Source organism: Gorilla gorilla, chromosome 9, assembly GCF_029281585.2.
Source record: "Gorilla gorilla gorilla isolate KB3781 chromosome 9, NHGRI_mGorGor1-v2.1_pri, whole genome shotgun sequence".
NCBI lineage: Eukaryota > Metazoa > Chordata > Mammalia > Primates > Hominidae > Gorilla > Gorilla gorilla.
The window spans coordinates 15,488,289-15,507,024 of NC_073233.2; the positions used below are offsets into that span (position 1 = coordinate 15,488,289).

The following is an 18,736-nucleotide window of genomic DNA, read 5'->3' on the forward strand; positions in this document are numbered from 1 at the left end:
CTCTATATGTTCTAATATGGAAAGATCTCCAAGATACAGTTTTAAATGGGAAAAAAGTACAGAACAGTGCATATATTTTGCTACTTTTTGTGTAAAGAAGGAAGAAAAACAAGAATATGTACTTGTTTTTGCTTGTATATACATAAAGAATCTCTAGAAAGATACATAAGAAAAAGAAGATTCTCCCTCTCCCTCTCCCTCTCCCCACGGTCTCCCTCTCCCTCTCTTTCCACGGTCTCCCTCTGATGCCGAGCGGAAGCTGGACGCTACTGCTGCCATCTCAGCTCACTGCAACCTCCCTGCCTGATTCTCCTGCCTCAGCCTGCAGAGTGCCTGCGATTGCAGGCGCGCGCCGCCACGCCTGACTGGTTTTCGTATTTTTTTGGTGGAGACGGGGTTTCGCTGTGTTGGCCGGGCTGGTCTCCAGCTCCTAACCGCGAGTGATCTGCCAGCCTCGGCCTCCCGAGGTGCCGGGATTGCAGACGGAGTCTCGTTAATTCAGTGCTCAATGGCACCCAGGCTGGAGTGCAGTGGCGTGATCTCGGCTCGCTACAACCACCTCCCAGCCGCCTGCCTTGGCCTCCCAAAGAGCCGAGATTGCAGCCTCTACCCGGCCGCCCCCCGTCTGGGAAGCGAGGAGCGTCTCCGCCTGGCCGCCCATCGTCTGGGATGTGAGGAGCCCCTCTGCCTGGCTGCCCAGTCTGGAAAGTGAGGAGCGTCTCTGCCCGGCCGCCATCCCATCTAGGAAGCGAGGAGCGCCTCTTCCCGGCCGCCATCACATCTGGGAAGTGAGGAGCGTCTCTGCCTGGCCGCCCATCATCTGAGATGTGGGGAGCACCTCTGCCCTGCCGCCCCGTCCGGGATGTGAGGAGCGTCTCTGCCCGGCCGCCCCGTCTGAGAAGTGAGGAGACCCTCTGCCCGGCAACTGCCCCGTCTGAGAAGTGAGGAGCCCCTCCGCCCGGCAGCCACCCCGTCTGGGAAGTGAGGAGCGTCTCTGCCCGGCAGCCACCTCGTCCGGGAGGGAGGTGGGGGGGTCAGCCCCCCGCCCGGCCAGCCGCCCCGTCCGGGAGGGAGGTGGGGGGGTCAGCCCCCCGCCCGGCCAGCCGCCCCGTCCGGGAGGGAGGTGGGGGGGTTAGCCCCCCGCCTGGCCAGCCGCCCCGTCCGGGAGGTGAGGGGCGCCTCTGCCCGGCTGCCCCTACTGGGAAGTGAGGAGCACCCCCGCCCGGCCAGCCGCCCCGTCCGGGAGGGAGGTGGGGGGGTTAGCCCCCCGCCTGGCCAGCCGCCCCGTCTGGGAGGTGAGGGTCGCCTCTGCCCGGCCGCCCCTACTGGGAAGTGAGGAGCCCCTCTGCCCGGCCAGCCGCCCCGTCGGGGAGGGAGGTGGGGGTGTCAGCCCCCCGCCCGGCCAGCCACCCCGTCCGGGAGGTGGGGGGGTCAGCCCCCCGCCTGGCCAGCCGCCCCATCCGGGAGGTGAGGGGCGCCTCTGCCTCGCCGCCCCTACTGGGAAGTGAGGAGCCCCTCTGCCCGGCCACCACCCCATCTGGGAGGTGTACCCAACAGCTCATTGAGAACGGGCCATGATGACAATGGCGGTTTTGTGGAATAGAAAGGGGGGAAAGGTGGGGAAAAGATTGAGAAATCGGATGGTTGCCGTGTCTGTGTAGAAAGAGGTAGACATGGGAGACTTTTCATTTTGTTCTGTACTAAGAAAAAATTCTTCTGCCTTGGGATCCTGTTGATCTGTTACCTTACCCCCAACCCTGTGCTCTCTGAAACACTGTGCTGTATCCACTCAGGGTTGAATGGATTAAGGGCGGTGCAAGATGTGTTTTGTTAAACAGATGCTTGAAGGCAGCATGCTCGTTAAGAGCCATCACCACTCCCTAATCTCAAGTACCCAGGGACACAAACACTGCGGAAGGCCGCAGGGTACTCTGCCTAGGAAAACCAGAGAACTTTGTTCACTTGTTTATCTGCTGACCTTCCCTCCACTATTGTCCTGTAACCCTGCCAAATCCCCCTCTGCGAGAAACACCCAAGAATGATCAATAAAAAATTAAAAAAAAAAAAAGAAAAAGAAGATTGTTACCAAAGGCATGGATGGGAATGGATAGATGGGAGTCAAGGATGGGAGGGGGACTTTCTCTTTATACTTTGAGTTGTTGACATTGTGACTATATTATCATGAGAGGAGGAGAAGCAGGAGGAGGAGGAGGAGAACTGGAGTAGAGGTGATTTTTATTGTCATAACTACCAAAGTACTTAAAATTGAATGAAGTCCAGATCACAGTCACTTTTGAGAATCTCGTTGCTCATCAGGTGGGATTTTTCAATGTGAGATTTGCTCATAGTTCATTTTCAGCCACAGAGTACAGCACTGACTTTCAACTGCTGCCTTAGAATTGTTGACATGATTATGGTGAATTATACTCCTGACCAATTTGGGCTAAATAGGCAACAGATAACATCTTTTAAATTTTGTGGCAACATTGGTAACTATTGCCTACAGGCTGTGAGAAAAGAATAGGCAATCAAAACTCACACACACACACACACACACACACACACACACACTTTGGCCAGTGTGATTCTATATATGATTAAAATCATCATATAAGATTGCTGATATTGGCTGGGCGTGGTGTCTCAGGCCTGTAATCCCAGCACTTTGGGAGACTGAGGCGGGTGGATCATGAGGTCAGGAGTTCGAGACCAGCCTGACCAACATGGTGAAATCCTGTCTCTACTAAAAATACAAAAATTAGCCAGGCATGGTGGCGGGTGCCTGTAGTCCCAGCTACTTGCGAGGCTGAGGCAGGAGAATGGCTTGAACCCGGGAGGCAAAGGTTGCAGTGAGCCCAGATTGCACCACTGCACTCCAGCCTAGGTGACAGATCAAGACTCCGTCTCAAAAAAAAAAGATTACTGATATTAGGAATGCCGTAATCCTTTTAAATTAGCTCACAGAGCCTATTAATGAGATAATGAGTTAAGATGTGACCTGTGAGTCCTTATAATTATCTACAATTCAGTTATTGCAGGTAATTGTCTACCCTTTCACTTATTAATAGGTCAACACAAAGTCAGCTTGTTAATTAGCTATTTCTGAAATATTGTTCATACCAGTGATCAAGGGAAAAGAAAAGGAAGAGAAAAAGAAAAAGAAAGAAAATAGAGTTTGCTATGGTTTGGCTGTGTCCCCCCTCAGTCTCATCTTGAATTGTAATCCCCATAATCCCTTCATGGGAGGGACCCAGTGGGAGGTAATTGAATCATGGGGGCAGTTTCCCCCATGTTGGTCTCGTGATAGTGAGTGAGTTCTCACAAAATCTGATGGTTTTATAAGCGTCTGGCATTTTCCCTGCTGGTACTCATTCTCTCTCCTGCCGCCCTGTGAAGAGCTACCTTTCACCATGATTGTAAGTTTCCTGAGGTCTCCCTAGCCATGTGGAACTGTGAGTCAATTAAACCTCTTTTCTTTATAAGTTACCCAGTCTCGGGTATTTTTTTCATAGCAGCATGAGAATGGACTAATACAGAGTTCATATATCTTGTATCAAAAACTAGGCATCATATGTGACAAAAGCAGCAGGGACTTTATATAAATATATTTGTAGAAAAAATAGCCCCTGTTTTTATCTTGCTACCAAGACTCCAAAGGGGTGAAGCCAAAGTTTCTACAATGAACATGCATTACCTTTATAATTAATAAAAGAGGCCAGGCGTGGTGGCTCATGCCTATAATCTCAAAGATTTGGGAAGCCAAGGCGGGAGGATTGCTTTAGCCCAGGAGTTTGAGACTAGCCTGGGCAACATAATGAGACCCTGTCTCAACTAAGCAACTAACTAACTAAATAAATAAATAAATGAAGCTAGGCACAGTGGTGTGCGCCTGTAGTCCTAGCTACTCGTGAGGCTAAGGCAGGAGGATTGCTTGAGCCCAGGAGTTCAAGAAACAGTAAGCTATGATCATACCACTGCACTCCAGACTGGGTGACAGAGCAAGACAGGAAAAAAAAGAAAGAAAAGAAAAGGAATTTTAAAATGTAAACAAGTACAGGCTGAGCATGCAGACAGGCCTGATGTTAACTCTGATTCTGTCATTTATTATCTACAGAATCTTGGGCAGGTTGCTTTAACCTCTCTGAGTCTCCGTTTTCCCACATGGAAACTGAGGATAATCATACCTGCTTTCCAGGGCTGAAGTGAGCTGTGGATGGATGATGTTTGTGAAGCACTGAGTGCAGGCTGTGGCACAGAGTAGGCACACAGTAAAAAGGATTCCCACCCCCCACCCACCCAGTGGAGGCAAGACCCATGGAAGTCAAGCCCAACCTGGACCACAGTTCCTGAGTTTCTCCATTCAGGCAATTCTGTGGCTGTGTAAAAGAACAGGTACTTGTCCCTGCTTGTTGGAAGAAACCTGGTTATTAATCCATACCCATCCCATGATTGTAATTAGGACACCTGGAATTTTTGGAAATAAACTAGCTCTGTCCAGATCCCAGAAGGGTGTTTTCCTTATTATGCTAGTGAAAAGGTTTCAGTGCAGGAAATGGAAATGGCTGTAGATATTGTAAGCAGAAAAATCTACAATAGACAGAACTAAGAGCTTACAAAATGATTAGAAGAGTTGGAGGGGTGAGCTCTAGACTGACCTTCAGGAAGGATTTTTAGGAGACAACAGAACTGACCCAGCTGGGAGGCCACTACTTCTCAGCAAACATGGGACAAACTTCAAGAACTCACTAAGTAGTTCAGACACCTGAGCTTGAACTCTGTCGCTTGTTATCCATGTAACCTTGAACACATTGCTTGAATTCTCAAGAATCAAGACAAGGAAGTTGGCATCATAGCCACTGCTTCTCTGTACCTATAATCTGGTTAATAGATTCATCACCACAATCTTTTTTAATAAAAAACAAACAAAGCTAAAACCAACTGGGAAACAGCCTCTGCCTCATCTAAACTTTTCAAATCTCACGTGAGTACATTTCACTAGTAGAAAGTCATGTCCAGAACCCTAGCTGCGAGGGAGCTTAGAAATGCCATTTTTTAGCTTGTCAGGCTCTCAGTGCAGAAAGGCATACAAGAAACAAATTTATCACAGAAAGTCATTCTCTTGGAAACTGGGGCAACCTCAGCCAACACCTATTTGTCTGCATAGGCTCCAAGAGTAGTCATGAGTTTATGCTCATTACGCTCACTGGAAGATGTAGTAGGCATTTGGCTGCCTTGTAAGTATACATCACTCCTTCTCTCTAACAATGCCCAGCTTTTAATCTATTAATTTCATTCGGATATCTACTTCTCCTCTAAGCAACACATGCCTTCGGAAAACTGACCCCAATTCCAGCTCCAGGGGTGGAACCTAATTAAATTAGCACATTCCATCTTTCTGGTCACAGACATTGGTCTAAAGGCAGACATGTTAACAAAGCCAGAAGAATCATGATGAGAAGCAAGAATTCAAGAATTTTGCTTGAATTGCTGACACAAAAGCACTCTCATGTCTGTTGATGTAATCAAGAAAACAAGTAGTCCTTGCTTCTGTCTTGCTACCATGGGTGAAGCCAACCTGAGGAAAAAGCTCATACACAGAAGAGGGAAGAGCCGGGAATCTCAGAGAAATAGAACTGGGCCCTGCTCAAACCTTACCTGAACTCTATATTAGAGTTATGTAGAAAGAAATTGATTAATGGGTTTAGCAGCAGCTAAAGTGAATTGGAAAACAGATTGGAAGAAAATATCCACAATGAATAACCAGATTCATGGAGAGGCAAAGGGATTGAAAATACAGATATGAACATAAAAGACATACAGAATACAGTGCTAAGGTCTAACGTATGTGTAAACAGAACCCTGGAAGGACAAGAGAGAAAATTTGAAAAAGCAGTATCTAAAGAGATAGTGGATGAAGAATTTCTAAAACTGACAAAAGACAAAGCCCCAGATTCAGGACACATTGTGAAACCCACGCTGAATAAATACCACATTCAGGCAAATAATAGTAAATTATTTTTAAAAAATGACAAAGAAACAATATCAAAAACAGTAAAGAATCAAGAGATTACCTTGACTGGAACAACAACAATGAGGCTTCCAGGTAACTTCTCAGTGGAAACTGTAGAAGCCAGAGACAATGGAATATCTTCAAAGTTCTGAAAGAAAATAGGTGCTAATCCAGAATTTCATACCCAGCTAACATGTCCTTCTAAAGGATGAGATGATTTAACTCCAGCAAACCCCTGTCAATGGAAAATACTGAAGGGTGTTCTTCAAGCAGAAGAATATAGGCATTCTAGACACAGGCATTAATGAAGAACATCAAAAAAGGGGGAAGGCTAGATAACTATTGTATTTTTAAAATAATAATAATGTAATAACATCTAATGGGTTTAAATATATACATTTAATATTCAATATATTTTTATTACATATATTTATTGTTGTACATAATATATATATGTATATATATATATAGAGAGAGAGAGAGAATTAAAATATATAACAACAGTAACATATAAGTCCAGACAAGAAATGAAGTTATTCTAAAGGTCCTTACATTGTCTGGAAAGAGAAAGAGTAATAATTTAGATTAGACATTGATAAGCCAGTGCATATTATAATTTCATGGGTCACTACTAAAGGAAGAGTAAAGGAATAGAATTACCAAGCTAACAGAAGGGGAAAATAAAATAATTGAAGAATTCAAAGAATTGAAATTATACAGATTGTGTAAGTGTGTCTTGGACACAGCTTAAGCTAAAACTAATAAGAAAAAGAACAGCAAATTAAACCCAAGGAAACAACCCAAGTAATTAATCACACTGGTTTATTAAAAGAAAAAAAAAGTACATAATTATCTCGATAGGGGCACAAAAATCTTCTGATAAAAGTCAACATCCGGCAGGGTGCGGCGGCTCAGGCCTATAATCCCAGCACTCTGGGAGGCCGAGGCGGGCGGATCACGAGGTCAGGAGATCGAGACCAGCCTGACCAACATGGTGAAACCCCGTCTCTACTAAAAATACAACAAATTAGCTGGGTGTGGTGGCAGCCACCTGTAGTCCCAGCTACTCGGGAGGCTGAGGCAGGAGAATGGCATGAACCCGGGAAGCGGAGCTTGCAGTGAGCTGAGATTATGCCAGCCTGGGTGACAGAGCGAGACTCCTTCTCAGAAAAAAAAAAAGTCAACATCCATTTATGATAATAATGCTTAGCAATCTAAGAGTAGAAGGGAATTCTCTTAATCTGATAAAGAATATCTACCCCAAACCTAGAGCAAACTCACATTTAATGGTGAAAACTTAAAAGCTTCTCTGCAACAGGGAACACAGTAGAATGCCTGCTATCATCACTTCAACATTGTACTAGGAATCCTAGGTAAGTCAATAAGACAAGAAAAAGAAATTAAGTCTAAGGGTTGGAAAGGGATAAAAATGAATTATTCACAAACAATATCAGTGTGGATTTAGAAACTTTTTAAAAGTACAGGCATACCTCAGAGATATTATGGGTTCAATTCCAGACCACCACAATAAAGCAAATATTACAATAAAGTGAGTCACACAAATTTTTTTGTTTCCCATTGCATATAAAAGTTATGATTGGGCAGGAATGGTGGCTCACATCTGTAATCCCAGCACTTTGGGAGGCCGAGGTAGGTGGATTGCTTGAGCTCAGGAGTTCAAGGCTAGCTTGGGCAACATGGCAAAACCGTCTCTACAAAAATTACAAAAATTAGCTGGGCATGGTGGCACAAGCCTGTGGTCCCAGCTACTTAGGAGGCTGACAGGTGGAAGGATTACTGGAGCCCAATAGGTCAAGGCTGCAGTAAGCTTAGATCATGCCACTGTACGCCAGCCTAGGCAACAGAATGAGACCCTGTCTCAAAAAAAAAAAAAAAAAGTTATGTTTACACTACACTATAGTCTATTGTGCAATAGCATAATGTCTAAAAATGTACATTCTTTAATTTAAAAATACTTTATTGCTGAAAATGCTAACAATCATCTGAGTCTTCAGTGAGTTGTAATCCTTTTGCTGGTGGAGGGTCTTGCCTCAATATTGATGGCTGCTGACTGCTCAGGGTGGTGGTTGGTTGCTGAAGGCTAGGGTAACTGTGACAATTTCTGAAAATAAGACAACAATGAAGTTTGCCACATAATTGACTCTTTCTTTCACAAAAGATTTCTCTATAGCATGCAATGCTGTTTGATGGGATTTTTACCCACAGTAAAACTTCTTTCAAAATTGGAGCCAATCCTCTCAAACCCTGCCACTGCTTAATCAGCTAAGTTTACATAATTTTCTAAATCTTCTGTTGTCATTTCAACAGTGTTCACAGCATCTTCACCAGGAGTAGATTCCATTTCAAGAAACCACTTTCTTTGTTTATCCATAAGAAGCAACTTCAAGTTTAATCATAAGATTACAGCAATTCAGTCACATCTTGAGGCTCCACTTTTAATCTTAGTTCTCTTGCTGTTTCTGCCACATCAGTAATTACTCCCTCCACTGAAGTCTTGAACCTGTCAGAGTCATGCATGAGGGCTGGAATCAGCTTCTCCCAAATTCCCATTAATGTTGATATTTTGACCTCCTTCCATTAATCATAAATGTTCTTAATAGCATCTAGAATGGTGAATCCTTTATAGAATATTTTCATTTTGCCCAGATCCATCAGAGGAATCACTATGTATGGCAGCTATAGCCTTATGAAATGTATTTCTTCAATAAGACATGGAAGTCACACCTACTCCTTGATCCATGGGCTGCAGAATGAATGCTGTGTTAGCAAGCATGAAAACAACATGAATCTCCCAGTACATCTCCATCAGAGAGCTCTTGAGTGACTAGGTGCATTGTCAATCAGCAGTAGTATTTTGAAAGGAGTCTTTTTTTTTTTTTTTTTTTGAGCAGTAGGTCTCAACAGTGGGCTTAAGAGATTCAGTAAATCATGCTGTAAACAGATGTGCTGTTGTCCCAGCTTTGTTGTTCCATTTATAGAGCACAGGCTGAGTAAATGAGCACTGGCTTCAACTTAAAGTCACTAGCTGTATTCGTGCCTAACAAGAGAGTCAGCCTGTCCTTTGAAGCTTCAAAGCCAGGCACTGACTTCCCCTCTCTAGCCATGAAAGTCCTAGATGGCATCTCCTTCCAAGAGAAGGCTGTTTCATCTACACTGAAAGTCTGCTGTTTAGAGTAGCCACCTTCATCAGTGATCTTAGCTAGATCTGGATAACTTGCTGTAGCTTCTCCATCAGCACTTGCTGCTCACCTTGCCCTTTTACACTATGAAGATGGCTTCTTTCCTTAAACCTCATGAACCAACCTCTCCTAGCTTGTGACATTTCTTCTGCAGCTTCCTCAATCTCAGCCTTCGCAGAGCTGAAGAGAGTTAGGGCCTTGCTCTGGATTAGTCTTTGGTTTAAGGGGATGTTGTGGCTGGTTTGATCTTCTATCCAGACCACTAAAACTTTCTCCATATCAGCAATAAGGCTACTTGACTTTCTTATCATTCATATGTTCACTAAAGTAGCACTTTTAATTTCCTTCAAGAACTTTTCCTTTGCTTTCCCAACCTGGCTAACTGTTTGGGGCAAGAGGCCTAGTCTTCAGCCTATCTCAGCTTTTGACATGCCTTCCTCACTAAGCTTAATCATTTCTAGCTTTGAATTTAAAGTGAGAGACTTGCAACTCTTCCTTTCACTTGAACACACAGAGGCTACTGCAGGATTATAATTTCAATATTGTTTTGTTTCAGGGAATAGGGAGGCCTGAGGAGAGGGGGAGAGATGGGAGACGGGCCAGTCAGTGGAGTAGTGAGAATATACACAACATTTATTAAATTTGCGAGCTTACATAGGCATGGTTTGTGGTACCCCAAAACAATGACAATAGTAACATCCAAGATAACTGATTACAGATCACCCTAAGAGATATAATAATTAACAGGTGTGAAATACTGCAAGAATTACCAAAATGTGACACACAGATATGAAGTGAACACATGCTGTTGGAAAAATGGCACCAACAGACTTGCTCAATGCAAGATTGCCACAAAACTTCAATTTGTAAAAAAAAAAAAGAAAAATGCAGTATCTGTGAAGGACAGCAAGGCAAAGTACAGTAAAACAAGCTATGCTTGTCCAGATAAAGTCATTACAATTAATATGGCTAATTGTACTATTGCTCACAAATATTCTACGTGCCTCCCTGCCTTGTTAAACTTAAACATACCTATGTGATTTACTTTGGCTAAGTGGTGTGTGTATCTTCTGAGAAGAAGCTTTAGGAGCCAGCTCATGGTTAACCATGTTCTCTGTTTTCTGTACCCATGAGAATCTTGAAGCATGTGCTGAGACAGATCCTCTATCAGTCTGGGTCCATGAGCGACTTCAAAGGGCAGGGCTTCCATGCAGATCTGTAGTGGATTTATAGTGTAAGTGAAAGGCAAATGCTGTTTAAAGAAGTGAAAGTTTTTTTTACTGTAGCATAACCTAGCTTGTCCTGATGGACACACTTGAGGTTTCTGGATGTGAGAAACATCAAATGTATTTCTATAAAGTAACAGCAACAAATAGGAAGTTTAAAAAAAAATTTTTTTTTTGAGGGACAGGATCTTGCTTTTTTACCCAGGCTAGAATGCAGTGGCATGATCACCACTTACTGCAGTCTCAAACTCCTGGGCTCAAGTGATCCTCTTGCCTCAGCCTCTCGAGCAGCTGGGATTACAGGTGCATGCCACCATACTCAGCTAATTAAAAAAAAAAATTTGTAGAGACAGGTTCTTGCTATGTTGCCTAGGCTGGCCTTGAACTCCTGGGCTCAAGTGATCCTCCCACCTTGGCCTCCAAAGTGCTGTAATTACAGGTATGTGCCACTGCACCCAGCTGAAAGTAAAAATTTAAAGGTACTGTTTGTAATAGCATAAAAAATAGTGAGTACCTTTGGGACAAATATAATAAAATATGTGAAAGACCTCTACCCAGGAAACAATAAGACATTAGAGAATTAAAGAAGATCTAAATTAATGAATATAACATATTCATGGATTCAAAGACTCAATATTATGAAGATGCCAACATTTCTCACATCGATCTACAGATTAAATGCAATCTCAATAAAAAATATTAGCAGTGTTGTTCGTGGAAATTGACAAGCTGATTCTACAATATATGGAAATGCAAAGAATAAAAAATAGTCAAGACATTCTTAAAAAGAAGAACAAGATGGAAATACTATTAAGTATCAAGACTTATTATAAAGCTACAGCAATTAACTTTGATATTGGCACATAGGTAAACAAATAGACCAATCCCCTTTCTGCGGGTCCAGAAAGGGACCCACATATGTAGAACCTTCTTTTTTGTTTTTTGTTTTTGAGATGAAGTCTTACTCTGTTGCCCAGGCTGGAGTGCAGTAGCACGATCTCGGCTCACTGCAAACTCCATCTCCCAGGTTCAAGCGATTCTCCTGCCTCAGCCTCCTGAGTAGCTGGGATTACAGGCACATACCACCACACTCAGCTAGTTTTTGTATTTTTAGTAGAGATGGGGTTTCACCAGGTTGGCCAGGCTGGTCTTGAACTCCTGACCCCAGGTCATCTGCCTGCCTCAGCCTCCCAAAATGTTGGGATTACAGGCATGAGCCACCGTGTCCAGCCTGGACCGTTAATTTTTGAAAAAGGTAGTGCTTCAGAGTAGTGGAGAAAGGGCAATCCTTTCAATAAACAGAATTGGGTCCTTTTTTCTTTAAGTTTTTCTTCTCTTTACCTACTGTCTATTTCTTCCATGTTTTAGCCATTGGATATCCATATTTTTAAAAAAACTTAAAAATAAAACAACAAAACACCGTATACATTTAAAAAAAATCAATCCAGGTGGATCATGGATCAAAATGTGAAGGGTAGAACAATTAATCCCCTAAAGATAATATAGGAAAATATCTTTATTACCTTTTCTATGGTAAGGAAAGATTTCTTAAATAGGATTCAAAAAACACTAAACATAGAAGAAAAGATTGGATTACGTCAAAATTTAAAACTTCTATTCATCAAAATTCACCATTAACAGAGTATAGGCAAACCACAGAGTGAAAGATACCGTGATATGTATTACCAACTAGTAGTTATATCCAGAATATATAAAAAACTATTATAAGCCAAGAAGAAAAGAGCTGAAAAACTAATAGAAAAACGGGCAAGAAACTTGAACGGGCACTTCATCAGAAAGGATATCCAAGTAGTCAATACACATATGAAAAAACATTCGACATCATTAGTCATCATGGAAATGCAAATTAAAACCACAACAAGATACCACTGGATTCCCACCAGAATGGCTAAAAATAAGAAGATTGATGATATCAAGTGTTGTCCAGGATGCAGCACAAGAAGAACACTCATCTCATGCTGATGGGAGTGAAAATTGATATAACCACTCTGGAAAAGAGTTTGACACATGCTACCTGCCAGCAATTCTTCTCCTATGTATACATGCCCAGCAGAAATGTATGTACACTTGCACAAAAAACTCTCAAAGAATGTTCTTAGCACCATTATTCATAATAACCAAAGACTGGTAATAACCCAAATACCCATCAACAGCAAAAAAAAAAAAAAAAAAAAAAGCTTCACATTACATGGTATATTCATACTATTCAGCAATTAAAATTAATGGACTTCAGCCGGGCATGGTGGCACATGCCTGTAATCCCAGCAATTTGGGAGGCTGAGGCAGGAGGATTGCCTGAGCTCAGGAATTTGAGACTAGCCTAGACAACATGGTGAAACCCCATCTCTACAAATATAAAAGTTAGCCAAGCACAGTGGTGCATGCCTGTAGTCCCAGCTACTTGGGAAACTGAGGTGGGAGGATCACTTGAGAGGCTGCGGTGAGCCAAGATCATACCACTGCACTCCAGCCTGGGCAACAGAGTGAGACCCTGTCTCAAAAATTTTTAAAAATAAAATTAATGAATGTCAGCTACATTTTAATAAATGGACGAATTTCACAAAGTTAATGTTGAGCAAAAGAATACACACCATATGATTCCATTTGTAATAAGTTCAAGAATAGGCCATTAGCTCTCAAAGTGTTGTCCCGGGCCAGCAGCATCAGCATCACCTGGTAACTTGTTAGAAATGAACATTCTTAGGCTGGGTGTGGTGGCTCACATCTGTAATCCCAGCACTTTGGGAGGCTGAGGCGGGCGGATCATGAGGTCAGGAGTCTGAGACCAGCCTGGCCAACAGTGAAACTCCGTCTCTACTAAAAATACAAAAAATTAGCCAGCCGTGGTGGCGGGCGCCTATAATCATAGCTACTTGGGAGGCTAAGGCAGGAGAATCACTTGAACTTGGGAGGCAGAGGTTGCAGTGAGCCGAGATCACACCACTGAACACCAGCCCAGGTGACAGTGTGAGACTCCATCTCAAAAAAAAAAACAAAAGAAAGAAATGAACATTCTTGGGTTCTACCCTAGACCTACTGAACCAGAAACTTTAAGAGTGTGTCCCAGAAATATGTTTTAACAAATCTTCCAGGTGATTCTGTTATACACTTAAATTTGAAAACCACTGGAAACAACAAAATTATTTTATGGTGTTAGAAGTTGGGATAGTGATGGTTTGGGGTTTAGGAAAATGGGGAAGTGGAGCTCGGGGGCATGAGAGGGTTGTAGGGTCCCAGTGCTGTTCTGTTCCTTGGCCTGGTTGGGAAGTATTTCCAGCCTGTGATGATAGTTCACCGACCTACAAGTACACTTGGGATTTGTGTACTTAGTTGTTTACGTCTTATGCTTCATTTTAAAAAACTAAAACGCTTACTAGAAAGTGCTAGATAATAAAACTGAGGAAATCTTCCAAAAACAAAGCAAAAACAAAAAACAGAGATGGAAAAAATGAGTGAACAAAGAGATGCAGAACATATAATTTCTCAGTAATAGATGTTCCAGAAAGAGAAACAGAGAAAAAGAAGGGAAGGAAAACATCCAAGGGATAACTTGAAAAAAATTCTTAGAACTAAAGCCCATGAATTTCCAAATAAATTGAAAGGGCCTGTTTCTCCATGTTGGTCAGGCTGGTCTCAAACTCCTGACCTCAGGTGATTCACCCGCCTCGGCCTCCCAAAGTGCTTGGATTATAGGCGTGAGCCACTGCACCTGGCCCAGGATTGCTATTTTTTGTAGCAAATTTTATAGAACTGACTCTTTATGAGCATTCCAACTTTCATAACAACACAGCTAAAAGCAAAACATGATACTTTGATTGTGTGATCAGATGGGTCGATTAAGGTATCTCCACCTCCCCAGAAATGATGCCAAAGATAACCATTTATTAAAAATGAAGGGATGCTCACAATATCATGTTAAATGGAAAAAGCAGACTACAAAATGATGTGCATATTAATTCTGCTTTAAAAATTAGATGTAGAAGTGTGTGTGTACATAGAAGAAAGTCTGAAGGATACACACCAAAATGTTTGGAGTTACTCTTTCTTCTTGATGGGTGGAGAGGGGGTATTTTCTTCCATTTGTTTGTTTGTAGCCCATATTTCTGCCATCTCAGTATCCTCAAATCTTCCAGATTAACGGGATCATGCTTTAAGATTGAAATAAAAATGGCCGAAATATTCATCCTATGTCTTGTGCAAAGTCCATGGCCCTCCCCCAACATCGCTGCAAATTTCCTGGTGCTTAGCTGTCATGTTCACTCCAGTTTCCTCTTCCTGCTGCTCTCGATTTCCCTGGCATCCTGCTTTCTGCAGCTGTTCCCTTCTCTCTGCCCCTAGTTAACCCAAATATGGAACACTGCTCCTTTTCTTTGACTTCCCCCAAGGAGTATCTTACATGAGGCACTGCTGAGGGGTTACAGCCCTACATGGTACTATAGACAACTTAAAATCTACAGGAACATCTCTGTTCTGATGTGTCCTGGCTGACCCTGCTTCTGGGAGATTTTCACTGGACGCTCACCAGGGGAGAGGGATGGCCTCACTTCTGCCCTCTCCAGGCTCCACTCTGTGCCTTCAGGATACTCACCTGCCACCAAGAGGACACTACCAAATCCTCAGGTTCTTTGTTTTCATGTGCAGAGTGTGAGGCCCTCCCTCACAAAATCTGCTTCTTCCAGCAATCAGATCTTGTCTTTTATGTTGGAAATTTCATCAAGAAACCTTTTGAGAGTCATCTCCTCCAACCTGAACAAGCAGCAGGAGTCGGTTCTGGTTGTCTTCCCACTCCGTGCATAATGATTGCGCATTTTCTATCATGACTGTGCATTGTTTTTGTAATTCAACTATTTTCAGCAAGAGAAGTATCAAAAGAAATCAGGAGTGGTTGTTGAAGCAGCATCCACCTGTGAGCAGGTGTAAACATCAAGTCCCAAGGGTCCAGCAACTACCCAAAACCTCCTGCTTTGTGCCAGGCTGAGGGAATGTTCACTAAGGCAGTGTGGCAGGTGGAGGCCAGGGCAGGCCCAGAGTTCCCTGGGGCTGCTGAGCCCAGTGTGGGCAGGTTGGCAACAGGACTCCAAAGAGACATGTAGCCAGTACAAACCATGCCCCAGCTAAGCGTGATGCCTTCCCCTTTCTTCCATATTGATATTACCTGCTCCAGGCCTGGCACAGGTGCAGCGCCTTCCCCAGAAGCCTTCCCTGACAGCCTCCTTCTTCACCAGCTCTACTATTTATCAGCTGTGTGGCAAGCTAGTTCACCTCCCCCATGCCTTGGTTTCCCCACCTATAACATGAGGATAAGAATGTTTGTAAGAATCAAATGAGTAATACTTGTAAAGTACTTGTAACGGTGCTTGGCTTAGAGTTAGTACTCTATCATGTTAGTCATCATCACCATCACCATTATGATTTCCACTATGCCCATGGAATCTGCCCTTGATCAAGACATCCACTTGGTCTTGTGTGGGAGGCTGCCTAGGGGAAGCAGGGCCTGATATTATTTATTTCTGTTCACATCCCAGCCAGCAAAGGTGCCAGCACTGAATTTATGCTCAGTACCTACCTGGCTGATTAAGCTTTGGAAAGAAGCAGCAGGCCAGTTAAGAAACCACATGCAAGCATAACTGTCCTGAAACCCTACTTAGTTCTGTGACGTCCCTTCTTAGAAATTCTGAGTTTTCTTTCCCTAGACATGGTCACTATTTCTACCTAGATTCTTTCATAACCCACTCATCAGAGAAATGTAAGAACCAAACAAGTGAAAGTAAGACCTTTATAAGGAAAACTATAAAACACTGATGAAAGAAATAGAAGAGGATACAAACAAATGGAAAGCTATCCTATGCTCATGGATTGGAAGAATTAATATTGTTAAAATGACCATACTGCACAAAGCAATCTACAGATTCAATGCAATCCCTATCAAAATATCAATGTCATTTTTCAAAGAAATAGAAAAAAAAATCCTAAAATTCATATGGATCCAAAAAAGAGCCAGAATAGCCAAAATGATCCTAAGCAAAAAGAATGAAGTTGGCAAGCCAGGCATGGTGGCTCACGCCTGTAGCCCTGGCACTTTGGAAGGCCAAGGTGGGCGGATTGCTTGAGCTCAGGAGTTCGAGACCAGCCTAGGCAACATGGCAAAACCTCGTCTCCACCAAAAATACAACAATTAGCCGGGCATGGTGGTGCATACCTGTAGTCCCAGCTACTCAGGAGGCTGAAGTAGGAGGATCACTCGAACCTGGGAGGCAGAGCAGAGGTTGCAGTGAGCTGTGATCACACCACCACACTCCAGCGTGGGCAGCAAAGCCAGATCCTGTCTCAAAAAAAAAAGAAAAAGAATAATGTTGGAAGCATCATACTACCTGACTTCAAAATATATTACAAGGCTATAAGTAACCAAAACAGCATAGTATTAGTATAAACATAGACATGGACCAATGGAACAGAATAGAGAGCCCAGAAATAAAGCTACATATTTATAGCCAACTGATTCTCAACAAAGGCACCAAGAACATACACTGGTGAAAGGATACCCTCTTTAATAAGTGGTGCTGGAAAAATTGGATATTTATATGCAAAAGAATGAAACCGGGCCCCTATTTCTCACCATATACAAAATCCATCTTGAGTTCAAGATGGATTAAATACTTAGAAGACCTGATGCTATAAATTACTAGAACAAAACAGGGAAAACACTTCAGAACATTGTTCTAGGCAAAGATTTTATGGCTAAGACCTCAAAAGCATAGAGAACTAAAACGAAAATAGACAAACAGGACTATATTAAACTAAAAAGCTTCTACGAAGCAAAGGAAACAATCAACAGAGTGAAGGGGCAGCCAGCTGAACAGGAGAAAGTATTTGCAAACTATTTATCTGGATATTAGTCCCAGATAATATCCAGAATATGCGAGGAACTCAACTCAATGGAAAAATAAACACATTAAAAATGGGCAATGGACACAAACACAATTCTCAAGAAAAGACAAACAAAAAAAAGAAAAAAACAAAAACAAATCAAGAAAAGACAAACAAATGGCCAAGTCTGTTAAAAAAAATACTCAACATCATGTAACAAACCTGCATGTTCTGCACATGTACCCCAGAACTTAAAGTATAATAAAAAAAAAAACTCAACATCACTAGTCATCAGGGAAATGCAAATAAAACCACAGTGAGGTATCCTCTTAACATCAGTTAAAATGGTTATTATTAAAAAGACAAAATATACAAATGCAAGTGAGAATGTGGAGAAAAGGGAACTCTTACACACTCTTGGTGGGGAATGTAAATTAGTACAACCACTATGGAAAACAGTATGAAGATTTCTCAAAAAACTAAAAATAGAACTACCATGTGATCCAGCAACCCCACTGCTGGTTATCTCTGCAAAGCAGACCCTCACCAGATACCAAATTTGCTGGTGCCTTGATCTTGGACTTCCTAGCCTCCAGAACTGTGAAAATAAATGTTTGTAGTTTATGGTATTTTGTTATAGCAGCCTAAGGTGACTAAGACATCTATTTCTAAACACTTAAATCCTCCTTTGTAGGACAAAGTTTTGCCAGCACAAGGAGTGTATTAGGTAATCAGTCTGGAAGTGAAGACCCAACCAGAGATACAAAAGGGCTTTGAGCAACGGCAGAATTATTGGAATAAGTGTGTGCTCCCAAGCCAACTATCTTGAGAGGAATATTGCATTTGCTACAAAACCAACCTAGTTGTTTCCAGTCAGTCCTCTGCAGAAAAGCTACACAACCATGAAGATTGAGGAGCAGCAGTTGAACAGTGGGTGGCTTAACTTTGTCTAAAAACAAAAACAAAAGTGAACACAAAGTCTGAGTTACCTAGTAAGTAGGGATTTGAATGAGGTGAAGTGTTAAGTTCCAAATGTGTCCTATGTCAAAGCAGCCTTGGAATCGCATATTTATCTTTATCACCAGGGCTCAGAGTTTGTGTTGGAAATAGACGAAAACACCCAGATACATGTTTTCCACCTAAGTGCTGTAACTGAGGGAATATAGTGTGGCTCCAGTGGGCTCATAGCTCAGAGGCACCCAGGTCCTTCCCAGTAGAGTCAGTGGTTTCTTGCTGTTCTAGTTGCCCTGGCCTTGAGTACAGCCCTCTGATCACAGCCCTGGGGATTCCCTCCATCTGGTCACCCTGATCCAAAGCTGGAGGAGGTTGGTGAATGGCAGTTCTCAGGCCACATCTCCTGATGCCTGGCAAGAAACACATCAGGTGAGGCCAGAGGACAGAGATGACTGCCC

General features: G+C 42.7%; 1 protein-coding gene across 5 annotated transcripts in view; it reads right to left on the bottom strand.

The window, feature by feature from the left end:
• Positions 1-17,717, bottom strand: part of SCUBE2 (signal peptide, CUB domain and EGF like domain containing 2) — a 106,691-nt gene extending 88,974 nt beyond the window's left edge. The window contains exons 1-6 of one of the 5 annotated variants that reach the window (XM_063710639.1): positions 16,657-17,717; positions 15,046-15,744; positions 14,479-14,605; positions 10,243-10,426; positions 7,292-7,379; positions 6,072-6,158 (exon numbers count right to left, since the gene is read on the bottom strand). The gene's annotated coding sequence lies outside the window, so the exon portion shown is untranslated. Of the gene's footprint in view, positions 1-6,071; positions 6,159-7,291; positions 7,380-10,242; positions 10,427-14,478 lie in introns of all 5 variants that reach the window. The other 4 variants (XM_063710642.1, XM_063710641.1, XM_063710640.1 and 1 more) reach the window with 4 other exon arrangements.
• Positions 17,718-18,736: the final 1,019 nt, after the last annotated feature.